Genomic DNA, 8,631 nt, shown 5'->3' with positions numbered 1-8,631 from the left:
TTTCAACCGCTGACCGTTAACCTTGAATGCTTGGTCCGAATCATTCTCAAAAATTTCCACCGCTCCATGTGGAAACACAGTTTTGACAATAAAAGGTCCAGACCACCTTGATTTCAACTTCTCAGGAAAAAGTCGGAGCCGAGAGTTGAATAACAGAACTTGTTGCCCTGGCACAAATAACTTAGGATGTAGCTTCCTATCGTGCCACCTCTTCACCTTTTCCTTATACATTTTGTTATTCTCGTACGCTTGAAGTCGAAATTCATCAAGTTCATTAAGCTGAAATATTCTTTTCTTACCAGCTGCATCTAAATCCAGGTTCAATTTCTTCAATGCCCAGTAGGCCTTATGCTCAAGCTCCGCTGGTAGATTACATCCCTTACCGCACACCAACTGAAACGGTGACATCCCAAGTGGAGTTTTGTATGCTGTTCTGTAAGCCCAAACAGCTTCATCGAGCTTTAAAGACCAATCCTTCCTTGACGGACAAACAACCTTCTCTAGAATGCGCTTTATCTCTCTGTTAGACACTTCCGCTTGACCATTTGTTTGCGGATGATAGGCAGTAGCTACTCGATGATTCACATTATAACGCTGCATCATAGAAGTGAACTTACGGTTGCAAAAATGCGATCCTTCATCATTTATGTTTACCCGAGGTGTTCCAAACCTTGTGAAAATTTGCTTATGAAGAAAATTTAGCACTGCCTTTGCATCATTTGTCGGTAAAGCTTTAACTTCGACCCATTTTGAGACATAATCGACTGCCAGCAAGATGTACTGATTATTGCAAGATGAGATAAAAGGCCCCATGAAATCGATTCCCCATACATCAAAGACCTCGACTTCAAGCATCACATTTAATGGCATCTCATCCTTCCTTGACAAATTTCCCACTCTTTGGCAACGATCACACCTTAAAACAAACTGATGAGCATCCTTGAACAAGGTAGGCCAGAAAAAACCTGCTTGCAGAATACGAGCTGTCGTCTTCTCACCTCCATAGTGTCCACCATAAACCGTGGAATGACAGTCTCGTAATATCCCCTCCGTCTCACAGAACGGGATACATCTCCTGATGATCTGGTCAGCTCCCTGTTTAAACAAATAAGGTTCATCCCACATATACCACTTCACCTCATGCAGAAACTTCTTCTTTTGCGCGGATGTCAAATTAGGAGGCATTATATTGCTGACAAGATAGTTTACAATATCTGCAAACCATGCTTCTTCCTCCTGAATTGCAAACAACTGCTCATCCGGAAAAGATTCATTGATTAACGTCCTATCTTGTGAAGTAGAATCGGGATTCTCCAACCTAGAGAGATGGTCAGCTACTTGATTCTCAGTACATTTTCTATCTTTGATCTATAACTCAAATTTTTGAAGTAAAAGCACCCAACGAATGAGTCTCGGCTTCGAATCCTTCTTAGAAACCAGATAGCAAATAGCTGCATGATCAGTGAATACTGTCACTTTCGTACCAAGCAGATAAGATCGAAATTTCTCAAAGCCAAAAACTATAGCTAAAAGCTCCTTCTCAGTAGTGGTGTAGTTCAATTGGGCCCCATTTAAAGTCTTACTCGCATAGTAGACCACATGGAAGAGATTTTTCTTGCGCTGTCCAAGAACTGCACCTACCGCATAGTCACTTGCATCACACATCATCTCAAACAGTTCTGTCCAATCTGGTGCTGTAATAACTGGTGCCGTGATCAAACTCTCCTTGAGAGTCTCGAATACTGCCAAACATTCATCATCAAATTTAAAAGGCACATCTTTCTCAAGTAAATTGCACAACGGCTTAGATATCTTTGAAAAGTCCTTGATGAATCGCCGATAAAAACCCGCATGACCGAGAAAACTACGGATTCCTTTCACCGAATTAGGTGGGGGAAGATTTTCAATGACTCCCACCTTGGCCTTGTCCACCTCCAGACCTTTGCTAGAGACCTTATGCCCAAGGATAATGCCTTCACGCACCATAAAATGACATTTCTCCCAATTAAGCACCAAATTAGTTTCCACGCATCTTTTGAGTATGGCGCGCAGATTATTTAAACATTCATCATATGAGTGTCCAAAGATGGAGAAGTCATCCATGAACACTTCGACGTTATTTCCAATCATGTCAGAGAATATAGCCATCATACATCTCTGAAAGGTGGCCGGGGCGCCACATAACCCAAACGAAACTCTACGAAAAGCAAATGTGCCAAATGGACAAGTGAAGGTAGTCTTTTCCTGATCCTCTGGTGCAATACAAATCTGATTATACCCAGAATAACCATCCAGAAGACAAAAATACTCATGTCCCGCCAATCTGTCAAGCATTTGATCAATGAATGGGAGAGGGAAGTGATCCTTCCTTGTGGCTTTGTTCAATTTTCTATAATCCATGCATACTCTCCATCCTGTAACTGTTCGAGTAGGGATGAGCTCATTCTTTTCATTTGCGACCACAGTGATACCTCCTTTCTTAGGTACAAATTGCACGGGGCTCACCCACGAGCTGTCAGAAATAGGATAAATGATGCCTGCATCTAGCCATTTCAGAATTTCTTTCTTCACCACCTCCTTCATGATCGGGTTCAGTCTTCGCTGCTGTTCCACAGTTGGCTTACTACCTTCCTCTAACAGAATTTTATGCATACAATATGAAGGACTTATCCCCTTGATGTCTGCTATGGTCCATCCTATAGTCGATTTGAATTCTCTCAAAATCCTTAAGAGCTTGTCTTCCTCACTACCTGAAAGGTCAGCTGAAATAATAACAGGTAATGTAGATGAATCACCTAAAAAAGCATACCTCAAGTGTTCAGGTAATGGTTTGAGCTCTAAGGTAGGCGCTTCCTCTATTGATGGTTTGAGCTTCCCTTCAGCGTTCTTGAGGTCAGAAGTACCAAGAGATTCAAATGGTATGTCGAGCTTTCGCTTCCATGGAGAAGCGTTCAGATATTGTAATTGCTCGTTGCTATCTTCATCATCACTGTCAAATTCCCCCACTAAGGCCTTTTCCAATGCATCAGACATTAGCATGTGCTCGAGTTCCGAAGTAACTGCGGAATCAATCACATCCACTTTTAAGCACTCCTCATCTTCTGTAGGGAATTTCATTGCCTTGAATACGTTGAAGGTCACATCCTGGTCTTGGACCCGCATAGTAAGTTCACCTTTTTGCACATCTATCAAGGTACGGCCAGTAGCCAAGAAAGGCCTCCCCAAGATTATGGGAATCTTCTTATCTTCCTCAAAATCCAGAATAACAAAATCTGCAGGAAAGAAGAGCTTATCCACCTTGACGAGCACATCCTCAACTATGCCCCTTGGGTAAGTAATGGAACGGTCCGCCAATTGTAGCGACATGTATGTGGGTTTTGGATCAGGCAGATCCAGCTTTTTAAAGATCGACAACGGCATCAGATTAATGCTTGCTCCCAAATCACAAAGGCACTTGTCAAAAGTTAGATTGCCAATGGTGCAAGGAATGGTGAAGCTTACTGGATCTTTCAGTTTTGGTGGTAACTTTTGTTGTAGAACCGCGCTGCATTCTTCCGTGAGAGCAACGGTTTCAAGGTCATCCAGTTTCACCTTCCTTGAAAGAATAGTCTTCATAAACTTCGCATAACTAGGCATTTGTTCCAGAGCCTCAGCGAAAGGTATATTGATGTGAAGTTTCTTGAACACCTCCAGAAACTTCCCGAACTGTCTATCCAGCTTTTCTTGCTGCAATCTCTTAGGAAAAGGTGGTGGAGGATAGAGTTGTTTCTCCCCTGTATTAGCCTCGGGCAGAGTGTGTTCAACAGTAGTCTTCCTTGGTTCCGCCGCTTTCTCCTTTTGCTTAGATTCTTCATCTCTAACTTCAGCTTCGACTTCTTTTGCCTTTTCAGCATCAGCTACTTTTCCAGACCTTAAGTTAATAGCCTTGACTTGCTCTTTAGCTTCCTTCCTGCCTGGTACTTCCGTGTCACTGGGAAGAGTGCCAGGTTGACGATTGAGCACTGCATTGGCTAATTGACCGATTTGATTCTCCAAGGTCTTGATAGAAACCGCCTGACTCTTGCACAACAGCTTAAGTTCCTCAAAATCAGCACTAGTAGGTGCAGCTGCACTTCCCTGTTGAGGATATGATTGCCTTGTAGCATACTGCTGTGGTTGCTGGGAATCCAGGTGGGTTAAACTGTTTACTCACTCCTTGCTGATATGTTGGCTGAATAGCATTTTGATTATTCCCCCAGCTGAAATTTGGATGATTTCTGTTGTTAGGATGATAGGTCGCTGGCACAGGCTGCTGTTGTCGCTGATAATTATTCACATACTGAACAGATTCATTGACAAGAGAACACTGATCCGTAGCATGAGAACCTGCACAAAGCTCATAAACCATAGCTATTTGATTAACTCCATACGTAGCCAAAGAATTAACCTTCATTGATAGCGCTTGGAGCTGGGCTGCAATAGCGGTGGCTGCATCAACTTCCAGAATACCTGCTACCTTGCCTGATGTCATCCTCTGAGTTGGGTTCTGATGCTCATTTGCAGCCATCGTCTCGATAAGATTGTACGCCTCAGTATAGCTTTTAGCCCATAAGGCGCCTCCAGCTGCTGCATCGAGCATGGGCCGAGATTGGGCCCCCAAACCATTATAAAAACCAGTGATTACCATCCAATCCGGCATTCCATGATGTGGACATTTTCTCAACATTTCCTTGTAGCGTTCCCAAGCCTCGCACATAGATTCTGTAGGTTGCTGCGCAAACTGAGTAAGAGCACTCCTCATAGCAGCAGTCTTTGCCATTGGATAAAACTTCACTAGAAACTTTTGCGCAAGATCTTGCCACGTAGTGATGGACCCAGCTGGTTCAGAATGTAACCAGTCTTTAGCCTTATCCCTCAGTGAGAATGGGAAGAGCCTCAACTTGATAGCCTCATCAGTCATGCCATTATACTTAAAAGTGCTGCAGATCTCGACAAAATTCCTTATGTGTATGTTGGGCTCTTCAGTTGCCACTCCTCCAAAAGAAACAGAATTCTGCACCATCTGAATAGTGCCCGGCTTGATTTCAAAGGTGTTAGCTTGAATAGCCGGATGAAGGATGCTTGACTGAATGTCATCAATTTTAGGCCGAGAAAAATCCATAAGAGCTGGATCAGCTTGAACAATACGATCTCCCATGTTTACTAGTTCTTTCTGCTCAGTTCCTGAATCCGAATCCTCAAAATCTAACTTCTCCGGTGTATCAAGAACTTCGTCTTTCTCCTCAGCTGTATCTAAGGTCCTCTTGCGAGCACGAGAACGAGTTTGCATAAACGTTTGCTAAAGTACCTGAAACACAACCGAAAAGAGTAATTAAATACTACGTCCTAATCACTGAGTCCTAATGACCAATGATGGTAAGTACATAAACTAAACAAATACGCCGAGTCCCCGGCAGCGGCGCCAAAAACTTGTTAGGGCGAAATCACGCACTAATATTCACGCAAGTATACGCGTTCGCAAGTAATATAGAATACTTTCTAGTTCGTTCCCTCAGAGACTCAGACTAAGTTATTGTCTAATTAAACTCACTCACCAATGTATGACTACTTCTCAATGTTAAGATAATAACACTTAAAATTGTTGATTAAATATTAACTATAATTAACTACTTAATTAACCACTTAACTAACACTTCAATTTATCAATAATAAAACACTCATGAGATCACAACTTCATTATTACTTCCTTCTATAGCCATTGTTATTACCTTTAGCATGTGACAGTGATGATATTAATCGAATAACACGAAACTGATAAAAGCCAACTTTCATTGTACTAATACCATTCTACCAATCATCCACAATTAAGATAGAAGTTGAATAGTCATCAATTATGTTGAGTTCCTATATGTCTACAGAAATTGACAACACAACGATTTAAGCACAAGTTATCCCTTTTTGATTACATAAGGCAAATAAAACTGTTAGAGTTACCCACTAATCATGCACAACGTACATGAACCTATGCTAGCATGGCAAGTTCTAAATCTCAAGATCCACCGTCGCTTCACAAGAGATTAACACCCTATCTTATATGTTCGTGACACACATAAGACGAATACGCACAATCAATACTAGATATCATGCAATCATCACATAATAAAGTATTAAACAATTAACTAAAGAATTCCATAATAAATCCGTTGCAACCCCATGATCACGATTAGCCCATAATAGAACTTATCGCCATCATGGGTTCATATGAAATCATGATAAAAAAACACAAGAAAATAATAACTAAACTGATTATATTAAAACAGAGTACGTCACAAGAGTAAATAAGTCAAAGCAAGAAAACTAGCATCCAACGTTACAACGAAACAAGAATCACAAGAATATATGCTTCCTCTTCGTTGCTGTGTGCTAAATCGGTCTTCTTCCTTATCTCCTTCGCTTCTTGCAAAACACAATCTAAAACATAATCTCCTCTTAATACTCTGTGAAAAACGTCTCAAATCTACCTATATAATAGTCCCATAAAACTCAGATTACATAGAAGTTGGAAGCCAAACAGAAGTAGAAGTCTAAAATAATATATCTTTTTTCCCCGACCCTGCGCGGCCGCTCAGCATTTCTGCGCGGGCGCGCAAGGCTGCTGCGCGGCCGCTCAGCATTGCTGCACGGGCGCGCAGGACCCTTCTGGAAAAATTCCATGCTTGCTCCGTTTCTTCGCCGTAATCTGCCCGTTCTTTTCCTCTCGCAATGGTGAACACATGCCAAGGCTTATTCTTGATGATTCCTCCTCCGAAATGCAACTAATACCCTGAAATGCATAAACACTAGAAAAACGCATCAAATACACAAAATACTTGATTTCAAGACACCAATTTAAGCAATTTTAAGACGTTCTAAGTGGTATAAAATGCCACTTATCAGGGAACTGGCCACTTGTAATTAATAACGGATGCGTGTAGCAGGCCCCTATCGGCATAACGGATGCTTTTGGAATATTTCTGATTAAGGTCTTCGAGGTAAAACACCAGAATAATAGATACACGTGCGAAAGTCAAGTTAGTAGGAGATTTTAAAATGAGGATTGAGGGAGACACTAGTTGAAACATGAAATTGCGAAAATAAAAAGATGGGATCATCCTCGGACGGATAATGATGGGGGTTAGGATAACCAGTGAATTATTTTGGCATCTACTCACCGTCACACTACTCCCTCCAAACTGTTTATCATTCGCATTGCCTTGATAAATTATATCAGGAAATCCTTTTAGTTCCCTACTTTGAACTTCTGATGTGACCAACAACTTGAATAGTCTTTCTCCGCATCAGGACTCGTTCAATTTTTTTAGTTGATCCATGAACTTTCATTCATAGATTATGATCTTCTTGTTCAGCTCAGAGCTATTTATACTTCATTTCAATTATCCAAGATATTTTTAATAAATTTTCCTCAATTCATCGATGAATATTCATAATGAGTATCTTCAATTGATTCTTCTTTCTTACTGACTCTTCTCAGTCGAGATTGTAAATATCTAACAAATTGTTAAAAACATGGATGATTTAATATCCATAGATTCCTCGGTAATCCTTTTCTTCTATTCGGGATGAGATTGTATATTGAACTTTGAAATCACAGTAAGGGTATAAATTTGATATTGGTATTCCGAATTCAGTTCTATTTAAGAATTTGATAAAGTATGTGAACAAGGGCACCTCTGAGTGTACCATTTTATTGGCAAGAAATATTTGATGAGAGGCTATCGATTATTCCGATGCCAAGACCACTCAATTCAGAGTTATAATTGTCTTTCTCGGCCCAAATTTGAAAACTCTTTATTTTAAAATCGTCATCCGGGTAGCCACAAATTTCTTCAGTGGTAATGATGTTGAGATTTTTTTAAACAAAATGAAATATGCTTAGTTGCATATGTTCTCATGAATGACTAGTTAATTGTCCTAACTAGTCTAAATTTTAATTAATACGACGGAAGCCTAGCTAATCGTCCTAGCTAGTTGCTATGGGCCAAACCAATTGAGCTGGCCATTTTCTTAGCCGGTTGATAATATTTCTTGATATGGACTAGTTATTATTTTTCTAGTTCCACTTCCAATCAAATTGTTTTTTTTATTTTACATGATGCATTATATATGCAAGACTAATTGTTGATGAAATTTTCAAGGAATGATTTAATTGAAACCTAACTAGGTCGCCCACTCAAATGAGAATTCATATTCAGTTTTATGAAATATTTCGTTCATGAAATTTCTATTCTTTCATTTATATAACGAATATCCATTTAAAATCATAAAGTGATTGAAGAACAACATACTTCCTTATTTGTTAATCACTGAATAAAATTCCTTCTTTCAAAATAGCATCTTTTTGAAACCACAATGGTTAACCTTTTGAGGATGTTATTCAGAATTTCTTTCAATACTCGAAAGAAAAGTATTCTTTCAATGGGGAAATCTTACAAGTATTGTTCGTATGATGTTATTATCCAGCAATCATTGATTTCAAGGGATATTCTCTATAACATCATAATATAAAATTCTAAGAACATGAAAGGATAATCCTTGTTTTACTCTTTCTTTCAAGTTATAAATCTTTTGAGTGTTTGCGACTCTTTCATTCAG

General features: G+C 39.8%; 1 non-coding gene across 1 annotated transcript; it reads left to right on the top strand.

Annotated features, from left to right (window-relative positions):
• Window positions 1-4,676: 4,676 nt before the first annotated feature.
• LOC141675578 (small nucleolar RNA R71) lies at window positions 4,677-4,783 on the top strand. Its single transcript, XR_012556223.1, has one exon. It is a non-coding gene; the product is annotated as a small nucleolar RNA R71 (small nucleolar RNA).
• Window positions 4,784-8,631: the final 3,848 nt, after the last annotated feature.

This window comes from Apium graveolens, chromosome 7 (genome assembly GCF_009905375.1).
Source record: "Apium graveolens cultivar Ventura chromosome 7, ASM990537v1, whole genome shotgun sequence".
Classification (NCBI taxonomy): Eukaryota; Viridiplantae; Streptophyta; class Magnoliopsida; order Apiales; family Apiaceae; genus Apium; species Apium graveolens.
This window is presented reverse-complemented; position numbering and strand designations above follow the sequence as displayed.